The sequence below is a fragment of the Motacilla alba genome, chromosome 17 (assembly GCF_015832195.1).
Source record: "Motacilla alba alba isolate MOTALB_02 chromosome 17, Motacilla_alba_V1.0_pri, whole genome shotgun sequence".
Lineage (NCBI taxonomy): Eukaryota > Metazoa > Chordata > Aves > Passeriformes > Motacillidae > Motacilla > Motacilla alba.
In genome coordinates this window covers 4,817,457-4,838,200 of record NC_052032.1, presented here as the reverse complement: position 1 = coordinate 4,838,200, position 20,744 = coordinate 4,817,457, and positions in this window count along the sequence as shown.

Genomic DNA, 20,744 nt, shown 5'->3' with positions numbered 1-20,744 from the left:
CTCTGACTTTAAGGATTTTTTTGGGTAAATTTCCTACTTTTTTATTTTTTTATTTATTTTGGTATTCTGTATAAAGTGGTGTCCTGCTGCAAGCTTCTGCTCTGGTTTCACCTCCCCCTCGGGCAGGTGCAGCACCACTGCACTTGGTGGTGCTCGAGGTAGAGGGTCAGCTCAGCTGCAGCAGCTCCTTCAGCTGCATCCAGGATGTGGAGTTTGCCACGAGCATCCTCCCTCTGCCTCCCGAGCTGCTCAGCTGCATGTTGAGAGCAAAACCAGCAATAATACATCTGTAACTGCTTGGGGAAAGAGCGTTTTAAAGGTAAAGAAAGAGATTTAAGAAAGCGAAAAAAAAAATGAGCAGAGATAAGGCTGAGACAGTGCCAGAGAGATGGAATATACATCTCAGAGAAAATCTAAAAGCAGATCATTACCCAAAAAATACTAGCTGTAAGCAACGGTTTGTAGTGCAGAAGGAATATTTACCCACCAAGCTTTTGATAGTCTTTCTGTTTCTTTCTTTTTCTTCCACCCAGGAATAATTTTATTCAGAGGATGAAGGTGGGGGTTTGGGTCTGGTTGCTGATCCTAAGCCTGCCCCTGCTCTGCGGGGCTCCCTGGCTCATTAACCCCTGGGTGCCCGGGGGACTGGGGGCTGCTGTGCTGGGAGCTGCACACCCCCGAGGCAGGGAGTGCTGGAGCCAAAGGGTTTGTGTACACATGGGAAATCATTTGGATTACCAAAGACCAGCTGTTTGGGGTCATACTCAAAGTCTCTTTGAGCATCTCCTCCCTAACAGTGGGGGCTTTGAGCAGGGTATTTACTGAGTGCTCCCACTACTGCCTCAGCCCCTCTTTGACCCAGAAAAAGGATTTTGTGTTAAAAAGAAAGAGATGGGCTGTGAATTTCAATTCTGTGGCATCTTTTCTTTTGCAGTTGGCATGCCTTATTCCTGTTTAGTTTAGCTCACTTTCAAGCAGATTAAACTAAACTGGTACACAGCACTCTTATTATAGGATAAGTGCTCACGGAGAGAGCTGTTCAGGAATAATTATTCTGATTTAAACATTTCTGAATAATTCTATGCAAAGGCAAGTCCTGAACAGAGAGACAGTGGGTGGATGTGACATACAGATGGGGGAGCACAAGGAGCTCTAATCCAGTGTTCGTGCTGGAGTCCGTCTTCCAAATGTTAACACATCCAGCCAGCAGCAGAAACCCTCCAGGTGATCAATATATCCAGTGAAAACTGAGGTGATCATGGTGAATTCTCACCATTCGATATGCCCAGCTCACTGAGCAAATACTCCCCGAAAATAATTTAGCAAATAGGTTTGAATAGAAAGCACAATCCGGAGAAATCTGCTTATGGACAATTTGCAAACAGAAAGAAGGAGCAGCATTCTTTTAATGAGCGATCCATTATGAATTATTCACACAGCTCTAATCAACATTAAGATTCTTAATTTCTCCAGGAAGCCTTACTGAAAGGATACTTTATGATTCCTTTGCATTTTCCACCTCCTCTGAGCTCTTCCAGACATTCAGGAAGAAACCCCCACCAGCCTCCTCTGGAAGTGTCTTCATTTGGCAGGGGATGAAATGAAGACACAGCAAATAATTTGGTGTTTTTCACCTTCCACTCCTTCATAGCAAAGTACACATCAGCCTCTGCCACTGCAGTTTGTGATAATTCGGGCAGTTTTTACTCTGATGCAGAACAGCATCGGTGAAAGTGGTGATTTAGAGTATGCTTGAGTGTCACAGGGACATGAAATTTGTCCTTCGTATCTTGTTTGTTGGTGGATTTCTTTAGCTGTAATGGCAAAATGACCACTGTAATGCTTAAAGTCCAAATTTTCAATGATATTTTGCTGCTGGAAAACACAAAATATGTGCCCAAATGGCCATGGCAACATAATACACTAATAGAGTTGAAAATAAATTCAAGGGAAAATAGAATTTTTCTAATTTTTATGTATACAAAACAAGTGTATCCACCTATATTCTTTTACCACTGCTTTTCTGCAAACACAGAAGTCTCAGTGTGTAACAAATCCTCTCTTTTTGCAAATATTTAACTAAAGCAGTGATACCTTCTAAGTGACAGTATTCCCAACAATGGGAGCTGCACATTTTTGGTCTGGAATTACAGTGAGAATTATGAGTCAGCATTATCCACTTATTATGGTGGGAGGAGGCTCCTACATTGCTATTTGAGCACGAAGATTTACACCACAGCCAAAATCAAATATGTAGAGAACACTGAGGTTAAAGACAGCCTTAATTCTGGCTTTATGGAAATTAAATGTTAGGGGTTTTCATTACAGACGAGCTGGGCTAAAAATGAATCCTCATTAACAGAATGCTGTGATATACGGTTACATCTTCCTTGTTGGCCAGAATGTGCCGTCTCTGAATTTAGCTCAACAATTTCAGATGGCATTTTCCTGCTCCCTCCTCCTCCTTCACAGTTCAAGAATAGGAATAGCTCTTCCAGAAGGACAGAAGTTGTTTTTCATTAAAGTATCATAGTTTAGGGAAAAGACTCAACCTGATTCATCTCCTCTCCCTGCATGTCATGAAACACGCTCAGCGTGCAGCATCTCAGGTGCCTGGCAGGTGACATCCTCACCATCTTCACAATCAAGTTTCCTGCTTCCCCCAACTCTCAGGCTCGCCAGCACTTCCCTCCTGCCTTCTCATTTCCAAATCAAACACATCTTTATTAACCTCTGACTTCCCAGAGTGAAGCCTGAGCTTTCCCTGGGGAAATCAAAATCAAAGCCATGCTGTTATTGAAGGAATATGTACAGCTGGTTAAAACGAAGGCACAATCTTGGAGGAAACCAAGGAGAAAAGGTCAGAAGACTTTAAAACCTGGGTGTGCACAGAGTCACGGTGTGCCTGAGTAACAGCCTTGTTACACACAACTGCCTGACAGGGAAGGGGAGGTGATTAATTCTGTGAGATAGGATGGAGCCTGGAGGTTATGCTTTGTAGGATCAAACGCCTATCCATGTAATACTTTATTTGGAAATAATGTTTTTTTATCTCCTGGCAAATCTGGGGCTCTATCCTTGCTGGGGACTTTCAGCACAGTTGTGATGCAGCCGCATGAACGGTACCAATTAAGAAACAAAAGACTTCCCAGAAGAGACAGTATTTAGAGACCCAAAACAATTCAGGAAGAAATCTTTTCCCTGGGCTACTGAGGCAGAGTCATCAGGAGATTTCATTCCAGCCTTACCTGGAAATTGAAATTATATAGAACCACTGTTCTTCCCCCCAGACTTAAAAACTAAGTACAAGGGCAGAATCTAGCTGTCAAGGATGGAAACATTTTCATGCTGTCATCATCTTCATGGGTGCTTGGTATCATGTAGAAAACTCAGGCAAGGCACTGGCTGTGCAGCCACCGCTGCCTTTTCATCATGCTGGGATTTTTAGGTGAATGTGGAGAGGCTCCATCCCTCACCTGTAACACATCTGTTACAGTCCAATTTTTGATTGGCAATGCCTCTGCCTGAATTAAGGTGTAAACGAGACCATGTGCCAAAGTCAATAGTATGGATTTTATTTGATAGTAAATATGAGAGAGGGAGAGAAAAAGCAGGAGAAAGAAATAGAAAAGAGGTGGGGTGGACAGAAAATGACAGAGAAAGATTAAAGAGAATACCATCACTCCATGGGGGCCACTGGTGGGCTGATGATCCTCTCTAGCTGGTCTGGGTGGTGAGGGTCCCCTGAAAAGCATGGAATCCAACAGATTAATGTACCCTCAGGCCAGGTGGGCATGCCTAGGAGCCCCCCCTTAGTGGGGGACAGTTGGACACTGTCTCTTGCAGCAGGCTCTGGGTCGTGTTGCATCACTTTGTGTCACGTGCAGTCCTATGGTGCAAGGCCTCAGGAATGAGTCTGGGGAGCACTTTGGGGGTTTTTTTGTGGATTATGGCACTCCCTCAGCTGCCTCCCATGTGAATGTCCCATGGATGTTGCTGGGGAGTTTGGGGGTTCCGCAGCTGGGCTGTTTTGTGTAAGGGAGGATGGGTGTTCAGTGCCTCTGACCAGAGGTTACACCATGCACCCAAATCCTCCTCCCCCTGCCCTCAGCTGTGGGGGGGAGTCTGTGTAAACCTGCCCTCTGTGGGCTGTGGTCTCCCCCATCTCAAACCCAGCCAGAGATTCTCACAGCACAGCTGCTGGGCTTGGCTTTCTTGTGGATGCATTGTCCTCCCTCAGCCTGATGACTGAACAATAGCGTCCCCTTTATCTAATCTACGTGGCTTAAGTCACAGTCCAAGGTTCCAGTCAGGCCTCTTCAAGGAGGAGTGGGCTTCTGTGGTTGTAGCTTCTTGATACAGCTTTTGCTGTCATGGGCAGAGCTCCTTCATAACAACATTTAAGGCATGAACCATTTCAGTCCCTGACAAAGTGATTGTAACAAGGAAGGCAAAGCATGAATTCAATGTCTTAACTTCAGTACCCATCAGCATTTCCAGCTGGGCAAGCCTTTATTGCTCACTGTGGGACCAAAAACTACGGCTCAGGTCAGTGCACACAGGCAGATGTCTTTCATAGCACTGGAGTTGTTTGAATTCCTTCCCATTTTGCTGGGATATTCCAGCAGCCGATGTTGGGAGGCTCTGGTGTCTCTGCTGCCATATCTCCTCTTGCTGTGATTCTGCAAGGAGGGGCAGCTGACAGGAGCTGGGGCTCTGAGGGGCTGTCACCCACGGGAACCCCAGGACTGGCGCCTGGATGGATGTGGATGAGTGGCCTGTCCCAAAGTGCCCAGGGAGGACAGACCCCTCCGGGACAGCGTGGCTCCTGCCCAGCGCTCAGATCCCAACGCGACCCCATGTCCCCCTGCTCAGAGGCTGCAGGCAGTGCTGCAGTGGCGCAGTCCCAGTGTTCCCATATCCTTGTGCCTGTCGCTGTGATCTGACTTGCAAGTAAAGGGGAAGAAATCTCCCCTGGCTCTCCCTGCCCAGCTCCCCACCGGGTGTGTGACCAGCAGGTCCCGGCGGCTCCTGCGCTGCCTGGCCGAGTCCTGGCTGAGCTCTCCTCCTGGCTGAACTGCCGTGGTAAATCAGGATTAAACTACAGTCTCTGCTGCATCATAAAACCTTTAGCTCTTTAGCACCAGTGGAGAGGCAATACCACTCTCAGCCTCATCAGGAATGGTTTCCTCTTACAGATGTTCACTGACCGTAACTCCCCACAGCCTCTTCCCTCCCCGGCTCGCTGCAGACAGCCAGCGCTGCCCTCCGAGGACAAGTGATGCTAGAATGAAGAGATTGTTTTTTTTTTTTTTTTTTTTCTTTTTAAATAAAATAGACAACAGTCCATAAATCTAGTCCTCCTGCCTGATCATTGCTCCCCTCTGTTTCCCTCTGGCATTGTCAGAAAGTGGCTCTTGGAACAACCTCTTAAAAATGTATCGGCGAGAAGGAGGGAAATTGTTCTCAGTGACAACAATGCTGTACACATATTTGTATATTTATTTTGGAGATCAAATTGATAACAACAGGTCCCTTCATGGCTGCTGATTTATCTGCTGAGCAGGTATCTGTGCCTTATGCAGCGCAGGGCCATAACTGTCATGGCTGATACAGGGATAAGATGAATAACCTCTACAGATTTCAGGTACAAGTAGGAAAATGTAATCATAACTCACTTTAGAACCAAGTGATACATATTTATACTTTGCCTATCACAGACTAGCAAGCCTTTCCCTTTTATTTTGCATTCATGGACCTGTGATGCACATCAATCTTTTTTTCAGTTTGTTAATATTGTTGTCACTCAACTGAAATTTATTATCACATGACTTATGACTGGGAGACAGTTTCATCTGGGGAATATTCGCTTAATTTTCCATATTCAAATTTCCTCTCCTGGCTTGACTCTGTAGCAAAAAGACCGAGACTTTGGTCGGTTCTAACCTATTCTCCCAAACTAGCAGCAGTAAATGTCACAATATTTATAAACTGAGAAAGAGCAGAAGTCAAAGTAGCAAAATAACATGGATATAAAATCCAAATCAGCCTCAGATGCTTTAATGAATGGGCTCACATGCCTGTGGGCTGATTTCTCTTGGGAGACCTGGCCTTGAAGGACCCTGTTTAGGTCATGATTTGCTTCCTCATGGTAAAAAAAACCAAAAACTATTAAGTGCAGCAGCCCTGTGCTAAGGCCATTAGAAAAGCAGCTTTGCCTACTTTGGGCAATTTTTTAGGACTTTAAATGCCTCTTGCACTTCCAGTCTCTCCAGGTTTCCTCTGGATTTGATGCTTGACTGCAGCAGCAGTGGGACTGGGCATGGGGACACCCCTCTGTCACCGGGGCCAAGCTGGCAGGGCTGGGCTCTCTACACCCTCCTGCTTTTGGGGTGACCCTGGCCAGGGCAGCTCCACTGGGCAGGGTCAGGCCACTTCTGCTGTGCCAGCACAAGGGCAGACCTGGCTGTTGCAGAGAAGTCTCCACTCTCAAACTTTACTGAGGGAAGAATTAAACTTTTCTTTCTTTCAATCTTTTTTTAGAGGTCATAAATATTTATGAAGAGCCTGTCAGTCATCTTTAGGGTTTCTGACTGAGTGTGTCACAAGAGAAGGGCTTTTATGATGATTTACAGTAAATTGCAGTAAATTGCTTTCCTGTCAGGGAGCACAGAGGAGTTGCACCATGCCAGGGGAAGTGGGTGAGGTCCCCAGGATGGCAAGGATGCTCTGGGGTGAGCTCCTCCCTGCCTGGGGGACACTGTGAAGCCTGGGCACTCCTCAAGTGTCACTTCAATCCTCAAACTACAGCGAGGCATGGCCGGGAGAAACTCCCTCTTCTTGGGCAGAAATCACAGCAGATATTCCTGATGTGGCAGCTCAATCACTTCCCTGGATTCTTCCACAGCTGAACATTCCCTGCACACAGAACTGCAGTGCACACCATCAGCAGGGCTTTTTTTGTTCCAGAGCTCAGGTGTCACACACAGCTCCAACCCTCCTTTGACTGCATCCCACAGGAAACACTCACAGGTGGTCACACCAGCAAAGGGTGTGGAAGTGGGCCTGACATAGTAACAGCAAGTGTTTAAGAGACACTTTCTGCACAAAAAAAGCAAATCAAGACAAAGCCAGGAGTGTTTTGTTGCAGGTGTTTGAAGGAGACAGAGACTTCTGTGGAGTCACAAAATAATGGCATGTATCTTAAAGATCCCATTTCAACCCTCTCTAGTAATGAAAGACCCTCTCCCACAAGCCACATCCCTGCTGTCCCAAAGCATAACCTGCTCTTTCTCCCTGTCTCTCAGTAACTCAGTCCTGGCCAGCTGGAAACAAATAAAAAAGTACAATATTTTGTAAACGTGCCCCAATTTAATCTGATTTTGCTGCTCGTTATTGGGACTACAAAAGACTAAGAGAAAAACTGATGGCACCCCAAGACTGGAGCAAATCCTCCATGGATCCAGCACATTAACATGGAGCACACCATTGCATTACCCCACTCCAGAGCCATGCTTTTATTCTTTGGCTGATTCCATCACTTTGTATTTTACTCATTAAAGCAGGGGAAGAATGTCAAGTTCACATTTTGCCCAACAAGTAAGAACTGTGAAATGGGAACTGCTTTTGCATTAATTGAATCAAGGATGACAGTGCAAGCAGCTTTAAGCCCCATAAATCTAGACAGGCTCCTGTCAGATAAAGTATCAATGTGCTTTATCAAACTTTGTCCATAGATTTATAGAGTGCTCAGGCCACAGATCTGCAGCTCCTCAATGTAATCACTTCAGCATTTTCTAGCTATGGTAGCCAAGCTCCATGTGAAATAATGGAATTTATTGACAGAGAAGCAGGCACTGCAATTTTGCTGTTGTTTAGAAAAATTGCCCATCAATGAGGTGCTGGTGGAGAAAGACAATAGATATTACAGTGAGATGACTATCTCCTGACTCCTGCTGAATTGGTAGATGAGCCATTAGCTTCCAAGGAGGGAAAGGAGTGGCCACTCTTCCAGACAACTGCTCTGGCTTGTACTCAGAAATTGTACTGCTCCAAGATGATAAAAAAACCTAAATAAAACCAAACCCCAAACCCTAGACTTGTTCCAGTCTGCTGAAGTGCTTCAGTCACGGGTGGGCAAGTCAGAAGTCTGGGTTTTGTCAGGGTTGTTTCGGCTCAGCTATCATAATATTTAACCTTGTAATTACATGGGTTTGTCTTTGCACAATTCCTGTTCACATTTCACCGTCTATTAAAATGTGTCACTACCATTGATCACATGATCTGTGTATCATCTTCCTCACAGCATTAGAGGGGGCAGAGTGTGTGAATTCAGGAATGGCTGCTGAAATGAGGCTGAGTGTAATCTCTTTTTTTTTCTCTGCTCTAAGTCCTCTGACTTAGAGGACTTGGTTTAAGGAAGGAAACGGAGGAGTCTTGCCAGGAATTCTTAACAGAAGAGGGTTTATAATTACCTCAGGTAGTGGGAATGCATGTTCACGTGGGCATCAATTTATAATGCACTGTGCTCTTGAAGCATCCTTTTCAGAGACGGCTGCAGGAGCTGGCACATGGTCCAATGCTCTGGGAGCAGGATTTTGGGATCTTGCTGTGCTGAAGGTGACTGTAGGACAGGACTGCCAATGTTTCTGCAGATCACCTTGATTTCAGCAATTAGCATGACCTCCCTCTGTGGTGACTGTCCTCGAAGAGTGCTCAAACTGTCTTGCAATATTCCTTTAAAGGATTTCTATTTTCCACCTGTCAACACCTGAGAGTGTTTTATGATTGAGTGATGGCTGCTGCCCAAGCCAGAGGAAGAGCCCCCCAAGAACACACCTGTGCTGTTGTTGAAAAGCCCTGATCATGTCGTCAGCACATAATGATGCAGCTTGTCTCCCTTTGGGTTCTATTAATCCTGCTTCCCCACCATCCTCTGATGCCTGTTCTTGCTCCAATTGCTAGTGCAAGCTGCTCAGAGAGGTCCACTGCCTCTGCTGCTGGATGGATACCTTGGGACTCCAGACAACACTCTTCCTCCTTTACTTCCAAAACTACAGGGTTGGAAATGATGCACAGGAACAGAAAGGCATCCCTGGTAAGCAGACACATCTCCTCCCTCATTCTCCCATGACATTGACAGCAAGAGAGTGTCACTTGCTCATTAACTTCATCCTACTGCCAAATCACTTTGTGGGACGCAGAGGTGGAAATCAGCTCTTTCTTCTGTGCTGCAGTAGCTCAGGCCCCCAATGAAATCAGGGCTCTGTCGCTCCAGGCAAGATAAACTTGCTTGGAAATACTCCTGGCCTCAAGCACACACTGCTCAGGCAAAGGAAGGGAAGGTGGAAGGGGAAGCAGCAATCCTGAAGGAAGAAAGAAGCAATCCTAAAGGAAGAAAGAAGCAATCCTAAAGGAAGAAGTGACTTGCCTCAGGCTACAGGGGAGGTCAGGGGCACAGGCAGGGCCCAAGGAGCTCTCTGAGTGCTGTCCTGCTAGCAGGGACCTTGACCTAAGAGATAATCATGAATGGGGTATAAGCAATCTCAAGCCTGTGTCTCTGGGCCGGGATGAATTCCTCACTTTGATATGACATTTTAAATTGCATTAAATTCCTGGCCTTCTCCTCGTGCCTCAGTGACCCTTAGGGAGCAGAGTGGGACGTGCAGCAAAGGGCAGCACAGGCTGTGGAGGCAGGCAGGGACATAAAATGCTAGAACAAAGCACAGTGGTTTCGTGTCATCAGCAAAACCCCAAATTCCAGCCCAGCCACACGTGAGCCATTCGGTCACAGACAATAAACAGCAGAGAGGAGCACTGTGTAACTCTGTGGTGGAGTGGGACAGGTACATCACACAGACAGGATGATTTCAGGCAGATAGCTCCCACTGGAAGAGAATGTTTGGCTTGTAACAAACCCCTGTAAATGGACATTTCCCAGCTGGGAGGCCACTCGGAAGCACACTTGTCCTGGCACTGTAGGATGTCATGCTTCAAAAGACATGGCGCAGCCAGGGCTGGGAGAGCTGCTCCAGCACTCACAAGGAAAGGCTGCTCTCACAAGAATTCCAGTCAAACTGAATTCTCCCATGGTTCAGGGATTGTGCACACAATCAAGCTCTGTGGATGTGAGGACAAGGCACAAGTGTCCTCTTGTGACCCTGCTGGGCTGGGCCGCAGTGCCCGAGTTCTGCCCCCAAGGGGATGGACAGACCTTCCCCAGGGGTTTAATGAGAGCAATTAAAAACCTGTTATGGAGCTTCTCAGGTGAGCTGCTGTATGTGACTGCAGGAGCACTCTGCGTCCCTGCAGAAGCCCCACAGACCTTGGCAGTGGCAGTGGAAGGGTCCAGCCATGGAGCTGATAACACACTCAGCCACTGCCTTGTGACAGTCTGTCTGTGCCATAAATTTCCTTTAAAGACACATTTTTTTTCTCCACTTACAATAAGTCAGCTTGTTCTCCTGCTTCAGTACCAGCTGTAAACTCCAACCTTCTTCCTGCCTGAGCAGAGCAGGCACACTGTGACATCCTGGGGGTGCTCAGCACAGCCCTGCAGGCACCACACCAGCCCCAGGCAGTGTCACGACCCAAGTCTGAGTGACAGGGTGTTCTACAGCTCAGAATATTTGCCATTTGGCCACACTTCCTGTGCTTTCCCTGATCATTCATGTTCCTGACCTGGCAGCAAGGTAAGCAAAGCGTGTGGTGCTCAGGCTTGAGAGAAGATGATCAGGGGTTGATTCATATTGTGCCTCACTATTCCTGCTTAATGTGCCTGACCACTGGGAAGAGATACTGATGAACCTCTCACCAGGAAATTCACCCATTCTCATTTTATTCTGGTCAAAATGAATTTACTTCACCTCTCCTCCACCTGGTCATAGCAAACCAAAGATGTCTTTCTGTTTCCCCACCTCCCATGGCCTTGCTGGGTGGTCCTGTAACTCCAGTATGATTTTGTCTCTGTTTTTCCCCATCTGCAAAGATGGTGCTGGTGGTGTTGGCATGTGTCCCTTCCACAGCGTGTGAACCACAACTGAGAAATTGCCAGGATGATATTTATGCAAAGAAACAAGGAGAGAAGCTGCATCTGGGGAGAAATATGGAGAGAAACAACATAGAACAAGTTCACAAAATTCTGATAAAGGCATTTCCTTTTGTTCCTTACCAGACAGGAGGTTGCAATATGGTTCCAGATGTTACTGCTACTGTCTTGGCTTCCAAGGTCTGTATTATCCTTGACAAATAAAAGCTTAGCCAGAACTGCTTCCCCTGTGGATAGTCCCAATAAAGAACCCAAATTCCAAGAAGTGGAGCAAATGTTTTCTGAAGCCCTGCTAGCCCAGGACACCTCAAACCCACGTGTGAGTATCACAGGAGAAACTGTGCCACTTACCTTCATGTGATTAAAGTTCCTTAAAATAAGATATGGCCAACTCATGTCCATTCATCAGCCCAGCATTCACTGAGCACACAAACTAATGTGAGGAAGCTGTGCAGTAGGAGTTAATTCCTTGATTTAGCTGCAGTGTATTACTGCTTCTCACACTTAATGGGTTTAAAAGACAGAGCCCAAAATACATATTGCACCGAGCTCTTGCAGAACACAAGCAGTGCTGCCAGGCACATGCACAAACTCACTCAAACGTGCAGCAGCTCCTTCTGCTTCCTCATGACCCCAAATTAATTTCTACATTAACCCTGAGCTTCTTCCCAACTAGCCCAGCCTCTTCAAAGATTTGCCCCTGGCTGACAGGGGTAACTCTGTGCTTCCCAACCCTTCTCCATGCCTGGAATTGCCATCTGGATCTGTCCATCACTGCGCCCATGTCCATGATGCCTCTCGGGTGGCACGAATTGGGGTTAAACGTGATCCAAACAAAACAAGAAGTGTGCAGAGATCACTGGTTGTGACAGTGCAGAGGGGTTTGAGTTGGAAGAGAGCTGGTGCTGGAACAATATTCAAAATCTAAAGTCCCTTTCAAATTAATTTGTAAGTTTTACAATAGTGGAGATGAGTTGTTAATTCACCCCTGACAACTTTATTCGACAATTAATGTATAGTCCTTGAAAATTAAATAATGAGTATCAGTGATGGCTTGTATTTGTTTTTGAGGGTTTGAAAGACATCAGCCATCATCCAGTAGAGAAATGGACAGATTTCTGTAATCAGAGACACGAGCAGAAACAACCAGAGTCCCTGATGGGGTAGGAGCCCCTCAGAGCTCAGCTGGGAGATCTGTTGTCTAACAGGGAAAAATGGCAATTCTGCAGGGCTGTCTGAGACCAAAGCTGCTGGACAGAAGCTGTGGAAAACACTACATTGATAATCAAAAATATAATATTAACACCTTGGCCAGTGGAAAACCCTGGTCCTCCTCTCATGGAGGTGCTACATCAATCTGGTTTTGGCAGACCAGTGTGGAAACTGGTGCCCATGACAGGAAAATCAGGCACAATGCTCCAAGCTCTCGTGGGATCTGATCTCTGGCAGGAAATAATCTCTGAGCCTGACACAGGCCCTCTAACCCCCTGGACTCTCAGTCAAATGAATATTAGCACATCTTCCCACAAGAAAATTCCCCTCTCCTATATAACGTGGTTCTGGGATAAATTTTATCTCCTCCTCAATTATCCAGCCAATTTTGGAGAACAAAAATAGAGTGAAATTTTATTTCTGCCTGCGAGGCTCTGCTCTGCCACTGCATGCTGTAGCTATCTCTGATATGTTCCAGAGAACCACAGGCTCGTGGTATTTGTTTAAATGTCCATGACATCACGGCATTGTACATGGAATAGCCACGTGTGCCAGGGGAAAAAGCTCAGGAGAAAGAAGAGTTTGTGAGATGGGGAAGGCAGGGTGGGAATCTAGATTTAGCAGGTGTGATTCAGAAGAGCAAGTTGCAAATTAACTGATATTAAAAAGGGAAGGTTAATTAGTGACAGCTAGACTGATCCTTTCATGCAACATGTTTTAATGTCACACTTTCTTCCACAGAGCAGATCAAGCAGCCTTGGTCTCCTGAACAATAGAGACACCTGGATTAAAGCAGAGTGATTTCCATTAAAAATTTCAAAAAAAGTAAAAAAAGAAAACAGAAAAAAGGACACAACTTTAAAGGGGATTGGATGGCTCAGGAGTCTGTTAATAGTTGTTCACCTTTCAAGGTCTCTGCTCTGATTGCAGACCAGGTCAATAGGGAGAAAGAAAGCCATTGCCTTTAATGGCTGGGTAGTGATGGATGTGAAATGAATTGATGGTCTCAATCCAGTTCAGAGCAGACTTCACAAAAATACCTGTCTTGCCTTTCTTTTTTCTTTTTTTTTCTTTTTTTTTCTTTTTTTTTTCTTTTTAATAGAAATGTAGAATTTTAAGGAAGGAAAACCTGAGATGATTAAAATGCCCATCTGGGGCATCTCTTAGCCTGTTCCTACCTCTGCTCTGCAATTTCTGTCATCTCTGGCAAATCCTCTGGTCTGTCATAATCTCAGTTCTCTTGATGTAAAACAGAGGTGACATTTGAGTGGCTGTAGAAGAAGCTAAACACCTCAGTGTTGTGACCAGGATATGGCAGGCTTGGGTACCCCCTGCACCCCTGGGGATCCCTGTCTCCCCTGCCCCTCTGCCTTCATTGATCACTCATTTGCCTGGAGCTCAGGCAGCAGAACAATGTTCCTGGGTGCTGCTTCACAAAGTCTCAGTCCTCCAGGCCATCAATCAATCACCTTTCTCAAGCACTAAATTAGTTTAAGAGAGGGAAAAATAAAAAGTGGAGCAAAGAAAGAACTAGATTTCATCATATGGGAAGACTGTGAGGGGGAGCTTGCCTTTGAAGTGCCTACAAGGGAATCTAATCAAGGCATTTACTATAAACAGAGAAAATCGATCACGGAACATTTTTAACATTTAAAACATGTCTCTGTTTGGACAGCTGAGAGATCTCATTACTGTGAATGACACCACTGGATCAAGGGTCTGCACAGTTTGAGAGAGCTGTAAATCAGCCCCAGACCTCTGGGCACAAAAACATTTACAGAATTGCTTTAAATTATTGGTAAATAAAGGGCCAAATTCAGCCCTGGGCAGAGCATGGCTTAGCTCACATCAGGGCTGAGCTGGGCAGGTGGGACCTGGACAGGGGGGTTTGGGGATGACACCTGCCTCAGGGGGTCTAACAGCTCCCAGCTGAGCAGGACCTGGCATTGGGATTTGCACAAATACAATCCCAAAGCCACGGGGTAAATGCAAGCTGGGGCAGTGAGAGCTCTGTGTGCTGTTCCATCCCTGTGAGACACTTGTCCAAAGCTTTGATGAACCAAAGGCAAAGATAGAGCAGGGAAATATTTACAGGCTGATTAATGAGGGTGATTTTGAGGGCATAAAAGGTTGGATTTCACTGACATGGGTGGACTCTTCACTCGCTGAATGCCAGCTGACAGGGATGCTGGAAGCAGCTGGTGCCTCCCTTGCTGCCAGCGCCTGGTGGAGGAGCTCCTAAGCAGGATGACAAGGTTTAAAGAATCACAGTCAGAAAAAAACACAACACATAATTTGTGCCTAGGGAAATGTTTTTTGGGGGGAAAAATAGAAAATAAACACTTTAAAAAGAAATCCCCCTATTGCAGCAGTGGCTAAAAACAAGCCCAGCTCAGTTCTGTCTGGGAAAGCTGTGCCATGTGTTCCTTGCCTCAGGGCATGGGTTTGTGAGTGGTCAGCTTGAGAAGTTTGTTAGTGTTGTACACAATTATGCTGATGGTGCAGTCCCCATCCCTGGAGGTGTCCAAGGAGCTCCTGGATGTGGTACTCGATGCTCTGGGCTGGGTGATCAGTCACAGAGCTGGGCTCAATGACCTCAGAAGTCTTTTCCTACCTAAATGATTCTGTGATTCCATGGCTCTGTGATTTTCAGACTCTAAACAGATGGTTGGCAATAGGGTATAAAGTGACTCAGAGTGTTCACCGAGGGAAGTGGGATCATTTGGGGAAGCTGTCATTATTAATTAGCTGTTTCCAGGTCAGAGGTGCATGAGTGACCTGCACCACTTACCCAGTGCACAAAACCACACAAAGGTTCTCAAAACAGAATAGGGTTAAACTGATGTCTTAGAATTTTCGCTTTTATATTTTTTATATGTTTGTAATCCTGCAATTCTTTAGTGTATAACTCCAAACTCCACACACAGTGTGAGCTGCTGCTTTCCCATTTTGGGCAGACACAACAATTCCCCTCCAGGCCTGGCAATCAAGGACACCTCACTGCCTCAGGGCCCAGAGATGGAAACAAAAGTGAGTGGGGGGAGCAAACTTGGGGTAAATGACTTCATTACCTTAATCTGGAATTGGCAGATTAACCCCCAATATGCAAATGGACCAAACTTATAAAAGTGTGAAAACCCCTGACCCGTGTTCCATTTTGGGTGTAGCCTCTGGGGGGCTTTATCTGCCCAAAATGTACCTGAAGGCCCTTCAATAAATATAAATAGTTTTTATTCCCTTAATTTTGTCTGGCCTCTGTTTTTAGGTAGTCCCAAAAAGGCATCAAAAGCAATAATGAAGCAGTTCAGGAAGGTGACACAGCACAGTAAATAGTTTTTTGGGCTCCTGGACCAGCTGGTGACACGAGTCCTCGTGGGAGCAGGTTCTGTGGTGGGGATGGGAAGGAAGGAATACTGTGCAAACAAAGCTCCCAAACACACTGAGCATTTTCCTTAGCTGGTACTCAGGGTTATGTGAATAAAACTGGAGCTAATCAGCCTCCTCAGAATGCTGCCATTAATTTGTGTGGCTGAGCTCAGGCTGCAGGTCTTGCTAAAGCAGGAGCTCACTAAAACAGACAGGGAGCTTGGACAGAACGAGAGGGACAGGCCCTTGACTGGACGTGGCTCACCCCAGTGCTTCAGGAAGGTTTTTGTCTCTCTCTCTGAGTCCCTTGGTGAAGATTTGCTGAAAAGGTGGTGGAGAAATGTCACTATAGGACATGAAATAAAACGACGCCGACACTGGAATCTCTGAGGTAAAAAGAAGGGCAGTTTAATTTCTGACTCCAACATTTATAGATTTTCAAAAGTGACCGTGGATTGGAGGGTGACAGTGCCACCTCTCCAATGACACTGGACAAACCAACAGTCCATCAAATTTCTCCTCCTCCAGAAAAGAATGCAAAACAATAATTATTTAGAGAAAAGAACGTGAGAAAGTTCCTTACAAGAATGTAAACATCAGAAGGCTTAGAAGAACTTAAAAGAACAGGGTGACAGAGAAAAACAGCAATCTGACCATTAGTGCCAGGTTACCCAGGGCAGGTGTGCAGCTGTGGGGTTTCAGCCTGCCATCAGCCCAGGGCTCAGCACAGCTCTACCTCTTTGCTCTCCCCCTTCCCCAGGAAATGCCACTTTTCCCTGCTTCCACACCCCCTGAAGGAAACTTTCCAGCAACTGCTCAAGTTTTGCTGTTGACACCATTGGGCTCCTTCCCAGAGGTCCATGACATCTCCCAGGAAAAGCTTGTGCTGCACACAGAAGATGTCACTCCTTCCTTCCAGGAGCTGTGGCCATCCCCACAGAGATCCCCCTGTGCTCCTGAGCTGCCCCTGGGGCTGTGGTCAGTGGAGCATCCCCACAGAGATCCCCCTGTGCTCCTGAGCTGCCCCTGGGGCTGTGGTCAGTGGAGCATCCCCACAGAGATCCCCCTGTGCTCCTGAGCTGCCCCTGGGGCTGTGGTCAGTGGAGCATCCCCACAGAGATCCCCCTGTGCTCCTGAGCTGCCCCTGGGGCTGTCCTCACCTCAGGGCAGGAGGGATGGGGGGGACTGGAGAGCCCCACACGGGTTTGGAACCAGCCCAGGCTGCAACCCCTGATGCATTAATGAGCCACTGCAATGAGGATTCCCAGTTACCCTGCCCTGCACCTCCTTTTCCTGCTGACATGTGCACGAAACACACGGCCATTGGTGGCCAGAGACAAAGCCCTTCCAAAAAAACCCCATTTCTGACCTGACAGCTGGCTCCAGCCACACACCAAAAGGCAGTTTAGACTTAGTCAAGGATTATGATGCCATCAGAGGAAAAAAACTTTGCTGTTTTAGAGTCTTAACCTTGTCTCAAGCCAAAATTAACCAAAAAAAAAAAAAAAAAAAAAAAAAAAAGAGAGAGAGAATAAAGAAAATCAATAAATCTAAAATTGTATTCAGCTGGGACAGATGGCAATGATATTAAACATTTTGGCTTTTAGCCAAGTGCACTTTTAATGCAAAAATTGATGTCAGCGAAATAACCTTTTCTCCTTTTAAAAGCCCTCTCCAAGATGATTATTATCCACTAAAAAAAAGAAAAAAGAACAAAAAAAAAGGAAGAAAGGAAATAAAGGCTATCTAGCTCAGAGATACATCAACAGATCACTCTGAGTAACAACCCAGCAGAGTTTATGGCACAAAACATGAAGCTTATTTAGAAAGCAGTTGGTTGGGGTTGATAATGCACAGCATCACCAGAGAGGCTGCACTGCCCGGGCCTGAGCTGTCTCCCAGCTCCTCCTAATTTAGTGCACAATTAAGACAATGTCTGTGAGATCTAAAGCAAGCACCTACTTCCAGGGGCTACTCCTAGGTCTAGTTACTGTCATGCCGTGATATCTCCTCCCAAATAAGCACCCAGGCCCTGCTGAGAGTCTCCTGATAAAATCCTGGCAGGTGCTGAGGCCCTCCAGTCCCCATGAAATGCACTGGGGATGAAGATGCTTCTTGCACTGGGGAGTGTCCAAAGCCCAGCTCTCAGAGCCCAGCATCCCTCAGGATCTGCTCCAAAGCACATTTCCATTCAGAATTAACAGCAAGTGAATTCTTTTTTTTTCTTTTTTTATTACAAGTGAATCAAATAAATGGACTGAGAGTTATTTCTCCCTTGAATATTTCTTGTGCTTTTGAAAGATTCCCATGGCAGACTGATTGCTCTGGAATATTTATTTAATTTACTTATTTTCTAAATTTATGCTGCGTGTTCCTTCAGTATTCTCTAGGTACACAGACCAGGAAAATATATCCATATCTTTTTGAAATATACCATGCCACAGATGTAACCAGAGAAGAATGATGTGAAGGTGGAGAGGATGCTGAAAGGAAAGGCTGAGATACAAACCCAGCAATGCTGGGATCTTTCCACTGCTTGGAAAATGGGGTCAGTACAGAAGCCCTTCTATTACCTATGGAGAAATGATGCACAGAACAAGGCTGCCACTTTGCCAGCATCTCTGGGCATTTGGAGCAGCATTAAGAGCACACTCAAGGGGTCTCTGCTCCAGAATGATGTCCCAAACCTTTTTGGTTTTCCCCACCCATTAGAAGCTGTGATGAGGACCTCTGAAAATTCCCTGTAGCCAGCCTAGGAATTATCCACCTTTTCCAGAACTCTATTACCTAATTGCTTTAAAATTGAGCTATCTTTTAATTTTGCATTTGCTATAAAATATATATATCATACAGCTGCAAAAGTTTTGGCTTTGTAGCATAATTAAGTCCATAGATGTTGAAAATCCATGCTTGTGCCAATCATGGATTGTCAGAAAAGAAAGAAAAGCAGGCTAGTTTGGATATCTAAATACTTCTCCCTCCTAAATAAAAAAAAAGGAGAACCCTTGAAAACAGCCTTCAAGACCTACTCAATTTAATTCTCTAGTAAATTTTCCTTTTTTCCAGATAAAATTAGCAACGTGCCCATTGATTTTTGCATAGCTGGAAATGCATAGATAGAGCTAAAAGAAGGGTAAATAAAACATGATGGACTCTCAGGGTTAGAGAAAGAAAGTGCTTATAAATGCAGAAGTCCAGGAGCAGAACAGAACCTGTGCAGGGTTCAGGCAGGAGGCCAAGGAGGCGACTGCACACCGAGAGCTGATATTTGTGTTGAAATCTCCAGGAATTGACTGAGTCTGAGCTTTCTTAAGCAAAACCTTCTGCCAAGATCTGTACAGTTATAGTCATCCCACATCACAGGAATTTCCCTAAATAGCATCTCTGCAAACAGGGGGACCAGGTGCACACGGGCAGTTTGGGCAAGCTGGGTGGCACGATGTGATGCTGTGGGTTTAAGTGATCTTTGATCAATGACATTCATGGAAGCACCTGAGGTTTTTTTTGTCCTTAATGCTAAGAGGTGTTTTAGCACTCCAGTGGTTTAAAAATCAGGGGACTGAGTCCAAGAATATCAATGTGAAAAGGAAACTCTTCCAGATTCATCGTGGAACTCACAAAAGGTGAAAGGCAAAATAACCCAAATCTCAACAAGAGCTGGCACTCCTTGGCTCTGAGGTACCACTGTTGTATTTGTGGGGCACCCTCGTGGCAGGAAGGAATAATGGATCTGACTCCACGTTCTCAGAAGGCTAATTTATTATTTTATGATACTATATTATATTAAAAAAATCCTATACTAAACTATATTAAAGAATACAGAAAGGATACTTACAGAAGGCTAAAAAGATAATAATGGAAACTCGTGACTCTCTCCAGAGTCCCGACACAGCTTGGCATTGATTGGCCAAAAAGTCAAAACAATTCACATGAAACCAATGAAACAATCACCAAACACATTCCAAAGCAGCAAAACACAGGAGAAGCAAATGAGATAATTGTTGTTTTCTTTTTTCTCTGAGGCTTCTCAGCTTCCCAGGAGAAGAAGAATCCTGGTCAAAGGGATTTTTCCAGAAAATATGACTGTGACATACCCCCACCTATTCCTTCCTCCTGTGGAAGGGGACAGGTCACCTCTCCTTCCTCTTACCCTCAGTTATCCCACTTTCAAGGCTGATTTTGGAAATCAGATGACCTGCACCAGAGCAGTCGCACCGGGCTGATCATACACAGGGTGACATTCAATAACTGAAGCCGTTATTCCCGAACACAAAGGGTGTTAAAGCTCTGAATCACCAAGGTACACCAAAAGCAACAGTGCAACAAATCAAGCCTTACAATCGTCTAGCTATGTAAATATGCGTGTGTGTGTATGTAAAAGCTGTAAGCTCCATCCGAGCTGACAGGAGGAGAGAGCTGACTGTAGCAGAGAGCTCTCATGGATCAATGCTGCCTTGCCCTTCATGTGACACGTTTTTGATGCTGACACATTTTTTGCAGAATCAGAAAAGCCCCTGCTCATCCTGCAGAGGAATTTCCTCTATCTCAGTGATGCAGCCTGCATGGCATTTAACCTTCAGCTCTGATTTAAATGGGGTGTGCATGCCTGCTCCTGGGCCTGGGATAATTTCCACCTCTCCAAAGGGGCTCCAAAGGACAGGGCAGATTCTGCATGGAAAGAGCTGCAGAGTGAGAGCACAAAGAACAGCACAAGCTGTAATGCAGAGACATTTGGTAAATGAAGGGTTGAAAATGTGATGTTCCAGTCACATCATGGAATAATTCCCTTCTTCTTACATTAAACAAGAATTCCAGTGGCTGGAATGACGTGGCTGAGTTGGTGTTGGGGATATGAGAACACAGGACGTCGTGCCAAGCTGTCAGCACCGAGTGCATCACTTCTCTGTTTCCCCTTGTCCCCTTTTCCTGGACCATCAGAAGCCTCTTGGGACACAGTCTGTGCCCAGACAGGACCATGTGAAGGATGCCTTGGGGTGGGTCCATTTTTGGGACTCTAGTGGCCACTGCCAGGCAGATAATGGTTGAGACCATGAATAAAGGAGAGCTCAAGCAGAAAGCTGAAGTGGGAAGGGGTTTGATGCTGCATTTTTGCCCTTAG